The sequence below is a fragment of the Papio anubis genome, chromosome 11 (assembly GCF_008728515.1).
Source record: "Papio anubis isolate 15944 chromosome 11, Panubis1.0, whole genome shotgun sequence".
In the NCBI taxonomy this organism is placed as follows: domain Eukaryota; kingdom Metazoa; phylum Chordata; class Mammalia; order Primates; family Cercopithecidae; genus Papio; species Papio anubis.
In genome coordinates, this window is record NC_044986.1 from 32,236,760 (window position 1) to 32,255,517 (window position 18,758).

General features: G+C 50.3%; 1 non-coding gene across 1 annotated transcript; it reads right to left on the bottom strand.

Annotated features, from left to right (window-relative positions):
• Positions 1–3,530: 3,530 nt before the first annotated feature.
• LOC116269633 lies at positions 3,531–3,720 on the bottom strand. The gene has a single exon (XR_004177248.1). It is a non-coding gene; the product is annotated as a U2 spliceosomal RNA (small nuclear RNA).
• Positions 3,721–18,758: the final 15,038 nt, after the last annotated feature.

The window sequence follows — 18,758 nt, forward strand, 5'->3', positions numbered from 1 at the left end:
AGCTGGCCACCCCACCCCCACTCCGCAGTTTCTCACCTTCAGGCAAAGGCAGATGATGGCAGAGCTGGGGAGCAGAACTTAACTGAGCCATGGGGCACAGCAAATCCCTGCCATTAGTATTTAGGGAATGTGAGTCCCAGAGGATGAGGGGGAGAAAGAGGTAGTGGGAGAGGAAGGCGGAGGTGCTCAGAGACTCAGAGATCACCAGGAGGGGTTGCAGAGAGACAGAAGAGGAGGGTGTGGAGGAAAAGAAACACTGAGGTGGGTGGGAGAGAGGCAGAGAAAGGGGGGAGGGAAGAGAGAGACAGAAAGAGCCAGTTGCTTTATTCATGGCTGTTGATATTATAGACTGAGTGAAAATCACATTATCGTAATGGGAAAGTTAGAGTTGCTGAGATGATGCCCTGAAGCCTCTGCGCTGATTGGGGTGTGATTGCTATCTGTATTTATATGTAGAAAGCAAAGTTCACTGCCAGTTCAAGATGGTGGCGCCTGCTTTATGCAACATAATTCTTCAGTAGGGAGACGCCCCGAGCAAGCTGAGCACACCGGGCCGGGAGTGGGAACCGGAGCCGGATCGGGAGCCAGCGATAGAGCAGGCGATGGAGCCTGGGGTGGAGCCGAGCGGGGCTCAGCTGCGGAGGACGGAGGCCAGGAACCAGAGAGGGAGCCGGGGCAGCGCCTGGGGCCTGAGCCCAGCCCGAGGCCTGACGCGGGTGGGGCAGCGGGGGGCTGGAGAGCTTGGGGATTTAGGGGTCAGAAAGAGCCCCTCCTACCATCTGCCCCGCCTCAGGCCCGCCCAGAGTTAGAGTCCCCGGAAGGGAAAATAGAAGAAGCTGGTGCCCCAAAGGCAGGGCTGGGCTAGACCTTACTAAACCTTGACCGGATTGACTCCACCCTCACCCGCACGGTCTAATTCAGTGCTAAATCGTACAATGAATGCCAGGAAGGTTTCATTTCTTCCCATGCCGACAGCTTGAAGCTTTTTTTTTTTTTTTGAGATGGAGTTTCACTCTTTGCCCAGGCTGTAATGCAATAGATCTCATCTCACAGCAACCTCCGCCTCCCGGGTTCAAGTGATTCTCCTGCCTCAGCCTCCAGAGTAGTTGAGATTAAAGGCGTGCGCCACCACACCCGGCTAATTTTGTATTTTTAGTAAACACGGGGTTTCACCATGCTGGCCAGGCTAGTCTCCAACTCCTGACCTCAGGTGATCCGCCCGCCTAGGCCTCCCAAAGTGTTGGGATTACAGGCGTAAGCCACCGCACCCGGCCAAATGTCTGTGCTGGTGCACCACTTGTGGTTGAGCAGCCTAGTGCTGGGATGAAAAATCCCTTTTGATTGGTAAATGGGTGTGATCTCTGACGTCCTCAGCACAAAGCCTGGGAGGCTGGACAGGGTAGCCCAGACTCCAAGCCCAGCCTCTTCCTAGCCACACTCAGGAAGGGAGAAAAGGGCTCTCAGCACAGCCTGCACAATCTGATTGAGCTCAGACCATCCCGTACTTGAGGCCTGTACCTCTCAGGAAGTTTCTTAGGAAATGGGGGCAGAGCTGGGCCAGGCCCTCACCCCACTTCCCATCAAGAAGTGCCAGATAAAATACAGGACACCTGATTAAATTTGAATTTCAGACAACAAATTTTTAGTGTAAGTATATCCCACACACTATTTGGGATGTATTTATACTTAACTATTTGTTGTTTGTCTGAAATTCAAATTTAATTGGGCATCCTGTATTTTTATTTACTAAATCTGGTAACCCTACCCTACCCCCACCTTACTCACTGACCTCAGGTTTTGTATTGATTGAGGAAGGTAGTGCCCTTGAGTGGAAACAGCCAGATTCCCCAGTTAATAGCTATGTGGTCTTGGACTGGTTTTTAACCTCTTAGATTCTCAATCTCCTTATCTTAGATTCTCAATCTCCTTATCTGAGCAATAGGAGATAATACCACCTACCTCACCGGACGGTTATAAACATTTAATGAAATAAAGTAAGTAAAAGGTTCAGTTCACTGTCTGACACAAAATAAATGACAAAAAAACTTAAAAAAAAAAACCTCAAAATATGACACTCAGTAAACAGCAGCTATAAAAGATCAGCTCCCTTACAAAGGTTACCCTTTCTTACATTCCCATCACCATCCTAAGCTTCTTAGAAGTCAAGTAAAAGGCTTATATCAAGATTCATGTTTTAGAAGCTGCTGCCTATGTGGGGGCATCCCAGGATAGATATGATCTTAGTATGGGTCCCCTGTGGTAGAGCCTGACCCTATAAGCTCCACTGAGAGTTCTGGAAAACTGATTGCAAGGATGAAGCAGGCACTAAGAGCCAGCCCTGTCCCCAGCCTCAAACCAAGCCCCACATGTTTTCCAGCTACTCTTCCAAGCTTCCAAAACAAAATAGAATCGATCCTCCTTTTGGCCTCCAAACTTCCCTTTCTCCCAGGGAGATGGCGGACGGGGCAGGGTGGTGATATGATGATGCTGGGCAGGAAGGAGGGCTCTGCCTACCTGAGAGGCTACACAATGGACTGAGCAAGGAGTCTACCCAAGGGCCATCCCAACAGCATGTCAGGCCAAATCCCTTTCCATCCTCTGGCAGGGGCCCATGTCCAGGACACACCAGTTGGAAACAAGTGTGTCCCTCAGGGTCTCTGGGCTTGTTCTCGTTCTAGCTAATATCTCAGCCTCAGCTCAAACCCACTTGATGAAGGAAGAGGCAGTGTGCAAAATAGGGGTTTTGGAGTCCCACGGAGGCAGCCTGGAGGCTAGTATCACTATATGATCTTGGACATTTCTCTCGTGGAAGGTTGGGACTTGTTTACTTCCCTTGTACAGATGTTTTTGACTCAGAAAAAAAAAAAAAAGGTGGCTTCCAGTACCCTTCAGTCCCAGAGAAGCTGGTGGCTGGACCCCAGCCATTATCTCTGAGGGAAGTTAATGATTCAGAAGCCAACTGATGGACAAATAGAGGCCTGTCTCCTTTTCTTCAAGAGATCACAGAGTCAAGACTTGAGTGCTAGGCAGATTATAAAAGTGACACAAGTAGTGAAATGCAGTAGAGTGGCAGGGTCTGTGGCTGCACCTGAGAAGCACGTTTTCCTAAAGGTATTCAATTTCATGTTTGTTTTAAACACTGTGCTATCAAACCAAACACCCAAGTGCTCTTTGGGCAACCCCCTAGTTTCTTGTTCTTCACACAGGTATCCTCAGCCACATGGTCACCAAGTACTATCACAGAGTAGAGAGATAACACACGTGCAGATACACTGACCCATAAGGATGGGCAGAGCCATCTGCAAGTATACCAATACCACGCCCCAAAGGAGTAGAGAGTCTGTAAAGAAAGCACAAGAACACTCACAAGGAGTGGCCCATCTCCAGGCAGCCTGCCTTCCTGTCCACCTCCTGCCAGCCTCCCACCTCTTGCCTCCTCTTCCTTGTTTGCTCACTGGCACCAAGTCTGCTGCTCACACCGTCTCATCCCCTCACCCCTCTCTCTGGGAGTGGAACTCTCTCTTGCCCTCTGGTGATGCACCATTCCTGGAGGTCCTGCAATACCAGGTTGATGTATAGGAGTGGATGGAGAAAGCTCCTTTTCTATCCCCCTGCTCCAAAAACCCATTTAATTTATTGTCCTCAGATAGAGGATATATCAGATGTTAAGCTGGTAAAAACATACTACATTTGATCTTAGCCATAAGACCGAGAGGTGATAGGAGTGGAACTGTATAGAACCCAAAGGGTGTGAGTGGAAATGGTGGCGGTGGGGTACTCTGAACAGCTGACCCCTGTAGTAGCACCATCACACATGCATCTGGGGACCCCCGGACATACCCTCCTGCTTTTTTGATCCTCACAACAAGCCTGTACTGGAGCTTCTGGGGAAAGTTGATTCCCCTTTCCCCTCTTTAAGGCACACCTTTCACTCTGGAGCCCTGGAGTAGAACTTAGCTCCTCTACTCAGTCATCAGCTAAAAATTCAGGAATTCCACAAAAGCTCCTAAAATCTCAGGGTCCTAGAAAAAATCACTGAAAGTTCATCTCTGCCATTCTCCTGCCTCCAGGCAAGGGTGATCCTCTTCATGGAGACAAGTGGCACAGAGAATCTACACACTCCCTTGGCCCTACTTAGCCTTGATATTAGGAAGTTGAACTCTAGTGCCAGCGATTTAATCCATGTTTGTTAGTAACTCCACCAGGATGTGTGAAGCTCCTCTCCCAGGGAATACCTAGGCATCCTCAAGACCTCCTGGGTTCCTCCCTGGGGGACCATGCCATAAAGCAGAAGCCCCAGGTACTCAGGCCATTGACCCCAGAAGGATCCCAAGAGGGGATGTAGAGTCTGGGATTTTCCATGCTCTTTCTGGTATATTTCCTCTTTGGCCATCAGGGCTAGAACCTAAGCAACCTCTTCCTAGGCTTAGTCATTTCAGCAAAACAGAAGTAGATCAATCAAATGCAATAAATAAAAGAAAATAAATTAAAATCCAAGACTCTTGCAAAGATCCTGATAACTGATTTCTGAATGATTCACTGGCGTTTTCTGTGCTCCTGTCCCTTTCCTTTCCATGATTATAAATAATGTCGATCATCACCAGTGTCTTTTTGAAGCTGGGATGTAACCACATTAGAGAACGAGTACCCAATCACATGGGGGTGGGCCAGGAGGCAGTAGACAGCCCAACAAATAAGATTTTGTCATCTTAGAGGTGAGGAGAAAGTCCAAGGACCTCTGTCTTGTCTTGGAGACATGAGTCTTTGAGGATGAAACTGAGCTGTCTCCAAGGGCGGGAGGTTTGTCTGGCAGCTAATTTCTTCAGATTCCTCTGAGGTTCCTATTTTGTGTCCCATTTGGGCTTTGTCAGTGCAGCTATGTTTGGGGACTGTGTATGTGTCCCTGATTCCTAGAGTGACCCAGCAAAAGGAATTGAGGTTTGAGGGAGAATATTCTGCTGTGGTGGAGGAAAGTTGAGGCACCTGCCCCAGAACCACCCCCAACTCCCCTCGCTGGCCAGAGAAGAGAGAAAAGAAAATAGCCCCTGCCCCTGGGACACAGAAAGGCTAATCTGCTCAAAAGCTGGAGGCTGGATAAAATGACCCCTGCCTGGTATGGATGTCAAAGCAATGTCTCTGAGGACATGTCATTCCACTCCCCCCCGAGGGCCCTGGAGGTGGTTGGTAATCCACCCGTGCTCCCCCCACTCAAGTACCCCCCACAACCCACTCCCCTGCAACACACGCACACATGCGTGCACATACACACACACACGCATACACATAAATCTTAATTGTGTCCAGGGCTTTTTATGGCGTTAATTAATCATATTTAGGGCTGTTTCCAGCTGTTGCTGAGGGAAGGAAGGTCCCACACGCCTGTGACTTAGGGTAAATCCAATCAGACGGAGGAATTCTTTGATTCTGAAGAAGCCGAGCATGGGAAAGACACTGCTAATCCCAGAGCCTCTCCGACCCCTGCTTGTCACCTCCCCATCGCTGCCTTTGGAACCTGATCTGAGCTGAGGAAGGGGACAGGAGTGGGATGCAGAAGTGGGCATAGGGCTCTGCTGAGCTGAGCTGACTGCCTGGGGCCCTGCTTCAGATGAAAGGAGGGTTGATGGGAAGGAGGGATTAGGGCTTCGGTGCTGACCAGGAGCTTCTGCCCCTGTACTTAGGCCATTTAGTGAGCTCGGGAGAGCCCCTGATTCCTGAATAGCTACTGGGCCCAAGAGCTATTACAGGAGGCTAGGCCTGGAATAGCAGAGCAGTAGGTGGGCAGAACTGACCTAATTACAGCTCTGCACAGTCCGTGTGCCTAACAGGGGGCCTTGCCCAAGCCTTTCTTCTTGCCTGTGCCTTCTCCCGAAACCCCAGCGGTGACACTCTCGGCTCCCTCAGGCTCTCATGTGTGTCTCTCTGTATCTGGGCCTGCTTTATCTCTCTCTTCCTAGGGCTCTACAGCTGGATTTCTGACTCTTCTGCTGATCTCTGAAATCCTGGGGCACCACCTCACACCCTCATGGAGAGAGATGAACCTTCAGACAGGGACGTCTTCAGGGGAAGGGTAGCCTGGCAGGTGCTAATGACCCCTTCTTTGGTTTAGCCAGTGGCCCATTGGGTACTCATGTGGAGCAAATACGGGATGGAGGGGGAGAGAGCTGCTGCTGAGGATGGGGGCAGGAAGGGACTGTCTTGCCCCTTAGAGACCTATGTGTGTGTGGGCGGGGAAGGGAGGGGTCCCAAGGTGGAAAGTGAGAGGGTAGAGGGCTATAAGGCCAAACAGGGACAAAGTAGTTGCCGCCCTATCCTCCCCTCTACAAGGACCCCATCTCAGCATATCCCCTTGTCAAGGCTTTCTGGGTCCTGGCCTACCTGGGCCTAAATAATTGAGGAGCCCATTATAGCCTTGCTGTTTCCTCACTGTCAAGTGTAAACGCTGTACTGGTCGGGTGGGGAAATGGGGCTAATTTGAATTGATAATAGGAAACACGGGGAAAAGTCATCTATAGTGAGTGAGGAGCAAGCGATCCCTGAGCAGATGCTAAATCTTGTATAATGAAAGAATCTGCCGATGTCAATTATGTACGAGCATCTTTGCAGTGGTTGGAGGCGGTGGGTGGGTGAGGGAACGGAGGGCCGGGTGCATCCCATAAACCCAAACACCCATCAAAGGCTCATACATATGGAGCGGTGGAGATTACAGCATAAATTTGAATGTTATGAATGTGGATGAGGGACAGGCAGGAAGCCCACCTCATAAGGGGGCTGTTTTCAGTGCACATGTACAAGGGAGCTTTTGTCCTCTCGGTTCCTCAGCGGTGTTTCCTCCGTGTCAGCTGTGCCCCCTCTGCACCCAGTTGTGTCCCAGGATAAGAAAGAAAGTCAGGATATGGGGGTGCTGGGACAGGGTAAGATCAGCTGTTCTTCTGGGGCCTGGATGTGAGTCCCTTGGGAGCTCTGGGCCCAAACTGTCCTTGATCCATTCAGAGTGCTGCCAGGATGTTTAGCTGGGCATGGTGGTGCACACTTTTAGTCCTAGCTACTTGGGGGAGCTGAGGCAGAAGGATCACTTGAGCCTAGGATGTTGAGGCTGCAGTGAGCCAAGATCGTGCCACTGCACCCCATCCTGGGCGACAGAGCGCATCTAGGATGTGATCTAGAGATCAATGTGACCAGAGATCCAGAGGGATATCCTGAAATATCTCTGATGTGACCACAACTTTCCCTCCCCGCAATGGAAGAGATGGGAAAGAGCAATGTAGATGGTGATGCCAACCACAGATTGGGCAGGGAGATCCTGGAAGACAGCCTGGAGGAAGAGGTCAAAAACTGTGCTATAAAGGGGGGTAACAACTCAGAAGGACAATATCAGCAGCACATCTTTCCATTCCTAAGTACAAGTCCTCATCACACATGGGATCAGGTGTTTGTGAGTATACACATGCATGCACACCCTGTAGCAGGGCCCAGACCCCTCCATCAGTTCCCAACCTGCAGTCGCTCCCTGAGCAGGCTTTGTGATTTGTGGTGCAGGCCACCCAGGGACTTTAATCTTCACCGTGACAAATGCAATAAAAGGAACAATTTGGAGATCACAGCTAAGGAAGACACATTTACAAACCCTTCCCCAAAGGTTGGATGTGGCTGTCACCATGTGATTTGTGCTGGAGATGAAGCAGGGAGGGGGAGAGGGGGAGATAGATAGCTGGAGAAGGAGGGCTGGGGAAGAGGAAGCATCCCCAGCTCTCTCCTCCTCACCCTCTCTGCTGGATCACAGTGGAAGGGGCTAAGCTAGCAGAAGGAGGACTGGACCTACTGGCAGCCAGCGCCACCCTCCCCCATCACGACTACGGAGCACAACTCAATTACGAAGAACACAGCCCAGAACCACAAAGCTGCAGAGATTCATCTCAGCGGTTCTGGGGCTCGATCTAGAAGAGGGATGGCAGGTGGGGGTGGAGGGGATAGGGTTTGGAGAAGAGCAAGAGAAAGGGAGAGGCAGAGTGGAAAAGACATTGTAATAGAAAGACAGTGACATCTCAAGTTGCAAAGGGAGCACCCTAAGACGCTCTATTCTCAGACAGGAAAGGGGAGGGGAGATTTTCCAATCAGGGCTCCTCCATCAGGCCTATCTGGAGGGGTCCAAACATAGAGCAACAATGTGGGTGGAGGGAACACTTAATCTGGGGAGGAATCTATCAGGCAGGCAGATAAGCCTGGAGTTCCATAGGATAAGGTCAAATTGAAGTCTTAGAACGAAGCTGGTAGATGACTTGACATGGTGGGTGGTACAGTCAGGATCCTTCCTATCCCCTCTGAGTCTTCTTTATCTATACAATGAGTGCTAGGCCAGGTGATCTGTAAGGTATCTGCCTGCCTTGCATCTTGGACTCTCTGAGACCCAGATGTCTTGGAGTCAATGATAGGAGACTGGACAAGAGAGACGAGTAGTAATCCACCACTCCCTGACCCTGACTTTCTTGTGGCTATAGTGGTTACTAACACATGGGCTCCTTTCTGCTGGGATCTCAGCTGTGCTCCCCAGGATTCAGGTCTACAGCTCTCTCAGCCACTCCCATCCCAGTAAGAGTTCAGAAGGAACCCATTGGCCCTCTTTGGTCTCTAAAAGCTGGTCACTCTTAGCTTCGTTTTTGATAAGATCGTCCTCAAACCAAGGCCATTCTGTCCCTAGCTCCCTCTACCCGATGCACAGGAGATGTTCTCTCTGCTCCAGGATTTAACTTTGAAGCCTCTAGGTTGCTTCCAGTTTCCTAACTTTGAGCTTTGAACAAATGATATATTTGTTCCCTTGACCTGTGCCCTCCCACCCCATTCCCCACCTTCCATCTACCTGTGCCCCCCAACTCCTCACCACCCCACTTCCAACCAGGCTGAGGGACCACAGATGTGCCATGTTGGCAGGGAGGGGTAAGTTACTAGGTTATGAGGCATTGGTTTTTCATCACACTCAAGGCCACACCTCAGATCTCCTCCACCTAGCTGCTGCCCCACTGCTAGCCTGGTCCCCAGCACAGGACCATCTTCTCGTGCATCTCCAGGGCCAGACCTGGTCCTCATATCCAGGAAGTAGGCCTGGTGAGTGCCTAAATGGGGGTAGGGAAAAGAAGACATTAGGAGTATGGTCCCTTATTGGAAACTCCCTAGGGATGATGGGGGTCAGATGCTAACAATGTCTAGTTGTCACGGTCATGGCTCAGCATGGCCACAGGGCAGAGAGACCGGGCCTCTCCAGGGTAGTGAATCTGGGCTGGATCATGGACTCCAAGGACATGTAGGAGGTAGGGAGTTGGGGAGGTTGAGGAATGTAAGGAGGTGGGGAGTGGACAAAAATATGTTTTCTAAGCTCTAGACACAAAGGAGAGAAGCCCCTACATAGGAATGAAGAGAGGGGCTTGGGACGGACTAAATCAAGGCTGACTTTCTCAAGGCATCTCTCCTTGGGGCAGGGGCTAAAAGTGTAGAAACATTCAAACAAGGTGAGTCCCTAGATATGGGCTCCATGGTAGACAGTGACACAAAGGGAACTGAACTGCTAATGCTGGATGGGGCAATTCCCATGGTCCTCTGCTGCCTCCCTCTGGAGAGGGCATGAAGGTGAGCTCTGCCCTGCTGCCAGCCCCTCTGCAAGTCCTCCTGGCTTCTCTTCACTGCACCTCACCTCCATCTATGTCCTTGATTTCTCCCCAGGTCCTCATACACTGTATGAGTCAGAGTTTTCCAGAGAAACAGACCAATAGGAGAAAGAGAGAAAGGAAAAGAAAGGAAAGAGAGAGAGAGAAAGAAAGGAAGAAAGAAAAAGAAAGGAAGAAAGAGAAAGAAAGAAAGAAAGAAAGAAAGAAAATAAAAGAAAAGAAAGAGAAAGAGGAGGAGAGGAGAGAAAGAGAGAGAGATAGAAAGAGATACAGAAAGAGGAGAAAGAGAAAGAGAGAAAAGAAAAGAGAGAAGGAGAGAAAGAGGGAGAGAAAGAGAGATAGAAACAGAAAGAAAGAGAAAGAGGAAAAAAAGAAAGACGGAAAGAAAGAGAAGGAAGGAAGGAAGAAGGTAGATAAAGGGATTTATTATGAATGATTGATTCACACAATTATGGAGGCTAAAAATCTCATGATGTGCTGCAAGCTAGAGGCCCAGGAAAGCGAGTGGTATAGTTCCAGTCCAAGCCCAGAGGTCTGAGAACTGTTGGGAGGAGTGGTGCTGATGTATAAGTTTTGGTCCAAGTCCCAAGCCCCCAAAACCAACAATGTCAAATCATAAGACAAGAGGAAATGGATGGTCTAGATCAAGCAGAGAGCAAATTCACCCTCCCTTTTTCTTCTATTCAGGCCATCAACAGATTGAATGATGCCCACCCACAGTGGTGAGTGTGAGTCTTCCTTACTCAACCTACTGATTCCAGAAACTCCCTCCACAGATACATCCAGAAATAATGTTTTCCCAGCTATCTGGGCATCCCTTATAGCCCAGTCAAGTTGGCATATAGTTAAGTATTCCAAGCTGGGCGAGGTGGCTCATGCCTATAATCCCAGCACTTTGGGAGGCCGAGGCGGGTGGATCACCTGAGGTCAGGAGTTTGAGACCAGCCTGGCCAACACGGTGAAACCCCATTTCTACTAAAAATACAAAAAGTAGCCGGGTGTGGTGGCATATGCCTGTAATCCCAGCTATTCAGGAGGCTGAGGCAGGAGAATTACTTGAACCCAGGAGGCAGAGGTTGCAGTGAGCTGCGATTGTGCCACTGAACTCCAGCCTGGGCGACAGAGCAAGACTCTGTCTCGAAACAAATAATAATAAAAAAATAAAATAAAGTATCCCAGACACCATCTTCATAACTGACAATGCCTCCTGTACCCCCTCTCCCACCACAGAGAAAGCACTAGATAAAAAATACACTACGCCGGGCGCGGTGGCTCACGCCTGTAATCCCAGCACTTTGGGAGGCCGAGGCAGGCGGATCACGAGGTCAGGAGATCGAGATCACAGTGAAACCCCGTCTCTACTAAAAATACAAAAAATTAGCCGGGCGCGGTGGTGGGCACCTGTAGTCCCAGCTACTCGGGAGGCTGAGCCAGGAGAATGGCGTAAACTCAGGAGGTGGAGCTTGCAGTGAGCCGAGATCGCGCCACTGCACTCCAGCCTGGGCGACAGAACTAGACTCCGTCTCAAAAAAAAAAAAAAAATACACTATGAGTCCGGTGTAGTGGCTTATGCCTGTAAGCCCAGTACTTTGGAAGGCTGAGGTGGGCAGACTGCTTGAGGCCACAAGTTCAAGACCAGCCAGATCAACATAGTGAGATCCTGTTTCTACAAAAAAAAGAAGAAGAAGAAAAGAAAAAATTAGCCAGATGTGGCGGTGCATACCTGTAGTTCTAGCTAGTCAAGAGGCTCAGGCAGAAGGATTGCTTGAGCGCAGGAGGCAGAGGCTGCAGTGAGCTATGATCATGCTGCTGCACTCTAGCCTGAGGGACAGAGCGAGAACCTGTCTCTTAAAAAAAAAAAAAAAAAAAAAAAAGACTAGTTGGTGAGCAAAAGGGGCTCTCTGACATCTTCTCTATTCTCTCTCTCTTCTTAGAGAAGGATGGGACTTTGACTTGGTTTACTCATTTGCATCCCTGCCCCCAAGGATAGGCTTGGCTGGGAAGGTAGGAGAGAGGAGAAGACCAAGAATTGGCTCATGTCCTGTGGCCTCCTCCTTTCCCTATATGACTTTACCTAGGGCCAAGACCAAGCCCAAAGCCAGATGGGAGTCTCTGTTGACTGAGTGCCCTCCCCTGCCAGAGGACTGATCCCAACTGAGCAATCCCTGACCCTCAGCTCTGTCTGCCTCTCACCAGGCTTAGTCTAGTGGTGAGGGGCTTGAGACCCCAGATGATGGAGGGGGGAGCTGTAAAAGAGGGTCAGAAATGGCCAGTGGGTCACATTGACTCTAAGAGAGACATTTCCCATCCCTAAGTCCTTAGACTTAGTCTAGCAGACTGGAGGTTGATGGGAAAATAACAAAAAAGTCAAGGAGAAAGCCATTTCGGGTTCCCCCCTCCTTCATGTTCATAACTGTTTGGCACATTCTTACACATGCATCCACAAACATGCATGCATGTGCACGCGCATGCGTGCACACACACACAGAGCTGAGCTACATATGACAAATCATGGAGTGGGGACCAGTGTGGTGGGCTTGTAGGGAAGAGCAGAGCAGGAGGCTGTGATAGTCAGCTGAGGGCGCAGGGGCAAAGCAAGGGGCACTTTGTGGGGAGCAGTAAGGTGACTACACATGGGGGGCTGGAGGTCAAGAGAAAATAGAGAGGGAGATGAATTCAAGCAGAGGGTCATCCAGAGGCTGAGGAGGGGGTGCCTCTAAAGGCAAGGATCTGGCCTATGAGCTGCGCTAGCAGAATTCTATGGTGACTGGGCACCCAGGCATTGGGTAAACCAGTGCACCCTGTTCTGAATAAGAAGTGAGCCACTCAGGCCTCCAAAGACACCCCCAGAAGGAAGCCAGAGGCCAGGAGTGCTCCAGGTCTCATTCTTCTTCCTGCTCCTGTTAAGTGGACAGGGTAGGTGGGAGTTGGGCTGCTGATCCCCATTTATCCTCTCCCTCGAAAGCCTGGACTCACCCACTCTCTCCAAATTCAATTATCCTTGGTGAGATCCACTCTCCCACACTGAGCTTCCCTACCCCTCCCAAAAGGGGCCAGGGAGACTAAAACAAGTTCTCTCTGTCTTGCTCTATTTTTTTTTTTTTTTTCTTGTTTTCCCTCTCCATGTTCCAGGACCCAGGACACGCTCTGCCTTGCTCTAAATCCTAAACTGGACAAGCTTAGGGTAGGAAGAGTCAGCGGCGACTGTGGCTTCCTACCCATTTTCTTATTTGTCTGAACCTTGCCTCACAACCTGTTGTCAGTAGGTAAGATGTCAGGTCAGTGGGGGTAGGAGACTGAATATTTTGACCTTGGGAGGACTGCCCTTGTCTTTATCCATTCCCTGCCAGCCCTCAGTGCCCTTTGAAGGTTTATAGTCATATAAATCGCAGAGTCCCATGCCAGGCTTGGAATTTGCAACTATAAATAGGCAGGAGGTAAACAAGGTGGCAGATGCAGGGGCTTGGGACAAGACGGAAAATCTGCCCCTCTTTGCCTGGGCAGGGGCCAAGGCACATCCGTGGAAAGGGATATCTTCCCTCCCTTGTCACCTCTCCTCTCCTGCCTGCTGCCTGCCGGCTGCCTGTGCTCTGGGCTTCTAGTCTTTTCCCTCCAGGGATTTATCCTCCAAGTCAGCTTTCTGCTCTAACTCTCCCTGGCCACGTGCCCTGTTTCATCTTGCCCTGAGTCAAGACAGGGCAGAGGGATTGCCTCCATTAGGCTCTGTGCCCCTTGGCCTCCCTCCAACTGCTTCACATTTTATCCGGTGCTCCTCTAGTAAGTCTTGAGGGGGTGCCGCCTCTGCCAACCACCAATCTCCACCACTAGGGGCATCCTGATCCCTTCTCCATCCTAACAGCCAAGGTGATGCTAACATTTCTCAAGCAGGAAACGGTATTAGGGAACTCTGGGGAAACAAAGCAAAGACCCTCACCTCCCACTCATTCCCTTCTAAAGCACAGAACGTGAGAGTGCACAGATTTTCTGTTGCTTGGGTTGATGGACACCTGCCTGGCCACTTGGAGTTTCTACCCATGATCTCTGGGCTGTGTGAGCTACATTCTGAGCAAAGAGTCTGAGTTTGAGACAATTTAGGTAGCATGCTTTCTAGATTGACCCCTGCCTTCTCTCTGCCCCAGGGCCAGGCTGATTTTGTCCTGGCCCTGGCAGGTTCCCAGCCACCAACAGTCTTCTGAGGAATGTCAGGCCCCACTGGCCCTGCAATTACCTCTCTTCATCCCTCTTGGAAGAATCTGGATCTTCAGCCCTGAAATTCCTTCTTTCATCCTAACCCTGGACTCTCCAATCATACTCAGCCATCATTTTAGAATCACAGAAACTAGAACGGAAATAAATCTATTTTTTCTCATTTTACAGTGGAGGAACCTGAAGCCCAGAGTGGTAAAGTGACTTTCACCTCAGTCACACAGCTAAGATTGGCTTTGTGGCTAAAGTTGGAAACACTCCCCTGCCAAGTTTGGCTTCTCCACCTAGACCTTAACTTCCCAACTCCTGCTGGCTTCCTTTGCTCCTCAGAAGCAGAGTAGCCACCTTTCAAAGGTTCATTCTCCTTTGCACCCTACCTCTACCTGGCCTCTACATAGGGAGAGGGAAAGGACAGACTCCGAATCTCAAGAAATGATTGAATTATATATGGCTCCGTTTTCCAGTACCTTCAACCTCCCATTTCCCTGAGTCTTCTCTGATGGCTTATCGGGCAGATGATCCTGGAGGAATGACTCCCCAGAAGCCCACTTTCATAAAGCCTTGAGGGGCGTCCTTCCCACTGTGGGAAGCCACTTCCCTGGCTGCTCCTTTATTTTTCTAATGAATGTCAATTTCCTAAATTGGATGGCAAGGTGAGACAAGTGCGGTTCTTTGAATGGTGTCCCTTATTCCCTGGGTATGCAATGCTCAAGGGAGCACATGTGCATGCACTCATGTTCTCACCACCATCCTGTTGAAGGGGTCTGTCTTAATCCATTTCTGCAGCCATAACAAAATACCTGACACTGGATAATTTATAAATAATAGAAATTCAGGCCAGGCGTGGTGACGCACGCTTGTAATCCAAGTACTGTGGGAGGATTGCTTGAGCCCAGGAATTTGAGGCCAGCCTGAGCAACATGGTAAAGCCCATCTCTACAAAAAGTACAAAAAAATTAGCCAGCTGTGGTAGCAGGTGCCTGTAGTCCCAGCTACTCGGGAGGTTGAGGTGGAAGGTTTGCTTGAGGCCAGGAGGTAGAGGTTGCCATGAGCTGAGACTACGCCGCTGCACTCCAGCCTGGGTTACCAAGTGAGATTCTATAATAATAATAATAATAATAATAATAATTTGTTTTTCACAGTTCTGGAGGCGGAAAGTCCAAGGTCAAGGGGCCAGGAGATTTGGTGTCTGGTAAAGGATATCTCTCTGCTTCGTAGTTGGCATCTCTTGCTGCATTCTCACACGACAGAAGAGGGAAAAGTGGCAAACAACTCCCTCAAGCCCTTTTATGAGGGCACTAATATTATCTGTGAGGGCACGACCGAAGCACCTCCTAAAGGCCCCACCTCTTAATACTATTGCTTTGGGGATTCAGATTCAATATGAATTTTGGAGGGAAACAAACACCACAGCAGGGTCCTAAGCTAGGAGCAAGACCAGAATCTCTGGGTCCATGTTTCAAATGAGTCGCCAGGAAAGGAAGACAAATACAGGAATTGATCTGGGAGACAGATAGTGAGGACATGAGTTCCTATGGTTCACTGAGGGCAAAGGGAAGGAGGTGGCACAGGTAACTAAGGTAAGTGGGAGTGTTCTGGCTCCCTGATGGCTGGAAAGGGACTCCCTTTCCACTGAGCTGTTAGGATGAATGAAATCTGTAGGTGAGAGGGAAGATGCTGATGGCAGTTAGACAGGGAGAGTTCTGAGAGGGAGTCCAGTTACCCCAGAATACTCCCATCCTACAGCTGGACTGGAGTTCCCAGTGTGCCATCTGGGAGTGCCTGGGATGTGTGTGGGGCAGCTGGAGGGACGGCCATCATCTATCCAGCACCTGTCCTGCCCCCAAAGGCTGATGATGTAACAGTATAACAATGTGGCAGAGGACAAGGGGGTTTTTGTAATGTTGCTCTGGGGGAGGAACAGTCCAGCTTTCAGTGATATGGCTGGGATAAGGCAGCTGTTGTCTCTTTTCTGAGCTCAGAAGAAGCCCCTACCCCTTCAGTGAGCAGTCTGAGCCTGGGTCCACTCACCTTCATTCCAGTCCTTTAATCATGGGATGGCTCATGACTCTCCTTCCAAGGAACAGAAATGATTTGCGCTGCACCTGTCAGCCACATAGACTCTAATCAGAGATCAAACAGGGCACAGAAAAGACCCTGCCCAGGAATGAAATGTAGACCTTCCTGTGGGGTAGGGGACATTCAGGCCCTGGAAGAATCTTTTTTTTTTTTTTTTTTTTTTTAAGACGGAGTTTTGCTCTTGTTGCCTAAGCTGGATTGCAGTGGTACGATCTCAGCTCACTGCAAACTCCGCCTCCCAGGTTCAAGCAATTCTCCTGCCTCAGCCTCTTGAGTAGCTGGGATTACAGGTGTGTGCCACCATGCCCAGCTAATTTTTGTATTTTTAGTAGAAACGGGGTTTCACCATGTAAGCTAGGCTGGTCTCGAACTCGTGACATCAGGTGACCCACTCTCCTTGGCCTCCCAAAGTGCTGGGATTATAGGCGTGAGCCACCATGTCCAGCCAAAAGAATCTTTATCCTAGGTCCCCAGGCATTGCCTCCTCCCACTCCACACCCACATCCTATCTCCCTGGTCTTCTGATGCCCCTCATTTGCCCAAGTGCCTTCAATTTAGGCCTCCCACAAAGGCCCTCTTCCCACCTTCTACCTGGTCTCTCTGGAGGGCCTCACCTTGGTCTTCAATGATCCTTCATCCTGGCCCTCCAGAGAATCTCACCAGGATGTGATCTTGCCTATAGATTCATTGTCCACCATTGTCCAAGTTCTCTAGATGCTTTGCTAACCAGGCTCAGAGAGCGGACTGGAGAGTTAGGTCCTTTATCTCCCCAGTCAGACCACTTTCCCTTCTGCCTCTTCATTCAAGCTCCCCAGCTGGTCACTCCCTAGAAAAGCAATCTCAGCATCTGCTTTCTCACTCTCCCTTTCCTTATCCATAACCAGAAACCCTAGATGGGAGGCTGAGACAAGAAAATTGCTTTGGACCAGGAGTTCGAGTCCAGCCTGGGCAACATAGGGAGACCCTCATCTCTGGGAAAAAAAAAAAAAGGAAACTCCCAGTGTCATTCTCCAAACTATTAGATTGTTCTTGAAGGCAGCAGCCATAACTTACTCACTCCTGTGCCTCAAACTCAACACTTCAAAAGTTAAAGGTTCAATAAATATTTATTGAAAGAATCAGTCCTCAGCCGGGAACTGTGGCTCACACCTACAATCACAGCACTTTGGGAGGCTGAGGCAGGTAGATCACCTGAGGTCGGGAGTTCGGGACCAGGCTGACCAACATGGAGAAACCCTGTCTCTACTAAAAATACAAAATTAGCCGAGTGTGGTGGCACGTTCCTGGAATCCCAGTTACTCGGGAGGCTGAGGCAGGAGAATCGCTTGAACTCGGGAGACGGAGGTTGCAGTGAGCGGAGACCATGCCATTGCACTCCAGCCTAAGCAACAAGAGTGAAACTCTGTCTCAAAAAAAAAAAAAAAAAATCAGTCTTCAGACTTCTCCAGTGTATTTCCTTCTTTTCTCAGTATACTGTCCTGAGTTCTCAGCAACCACACACTTTTTTATTCCCAAGACAGCTTTTGAGGAGCTGTTCAGAAGCATTAACCTCTTTCAGTCCCAGATGATGAGGGGGAATGCGCTGATGTCCAGGTCTGGGACCCGGAGCTGAGCACATGGCCCGCCTGCCTCCCCTGAGCCTGGAGGCCCCAGGCGGGATTGTCTGTCCTCACTCATCCTTGCCGCCAAGGCCTCCTCGCCTGTATTTATATACACTAAAGCCTCTGCTCGAATAAAACATCCATGTAAAATCCAATTTCCTCAGAATCTCTTTTGGAGCCTGGGCCTGAGATGGAGTAGGTAACCCCGGCGGTAACTGCCTGAACCACTCCTGCTGGCTGCAAAGGTGAGGCCCATTTTTCAATTATCTATCTGCTGTGACAGCAGCGGTCCAGCCATCGAGCCAAGGCAGGGGGAGGGGAGAGGCAGAGCTGGGGAGGAGGGAGAAAGAGGGCAAGGGCACGGTGGGGGAGAGGGGGAGGGAGAAACCTAGGGAGAGGAGGCATAGGGAGAGACCCTTGCGCCTGGCACCCAGTAGGTGCTCAAGAATTATTTGGAAAATGAGTGATCAAAGAGTGAATAGGGAGGGTGGGGGTGAGACGAGGAGAGGGGGAGAGCTGGAAAGACACAGAGTGGGTGGAGACATAGAGAGGGCGGGAGGGGGAGGGGGAGGGGAGGCGAGCGTGGATGGAGCCAACAAGAGGCTCCTGTGTCAATCCGTGGAAACGGGAGGCAGAGTGATGCGGTCACAGCTCCTGCCATCAATATCCTCTAATATAAATGTCAGTGATGCTATTTTCCGCGCAGTCATTTCGCACACTGCTGATTACATTAACGTATAATGGAGGGGCGCCGGCTCCACTGCTTTCTCCCCTAACCCTCCCCCCGGTGATGTGTCAATAGCCGCCTCCATGAACAAGTCAATTTTCTGCAGGCTTGGCAGCGGAATAAATCTGCCCAGCTATGGGGAGAGCTGGAGATATTTATATACCCTGAGCCTGCCTTCCGTGTGCGCGCGTGCGTGTGCGCGGCGGGCGCGGGCGCGAGCCGGAGCGGGGGTTGGGGGTGGTTCTGGGGCGCGCCGCCGAGCTGAATGATTTCCAGCCCCGACTCAATAAGAGGAGAATTTAGAGCGGTCCCTGAGCTGGGCTCCCAGAAACAGCCTTACACGTTTATTTTCCTTAGCTGAACAGGAAAGGCGAGAATTATATGTGGATTTATAGGACAGGCGCAGCTCAACCCAAATGCTCCCGCTCCAGGGGGCGGGGACGGGGGAGGGAGGTGGCAGGCCCGCCACCGGCCGCTGGGACCCTAGCT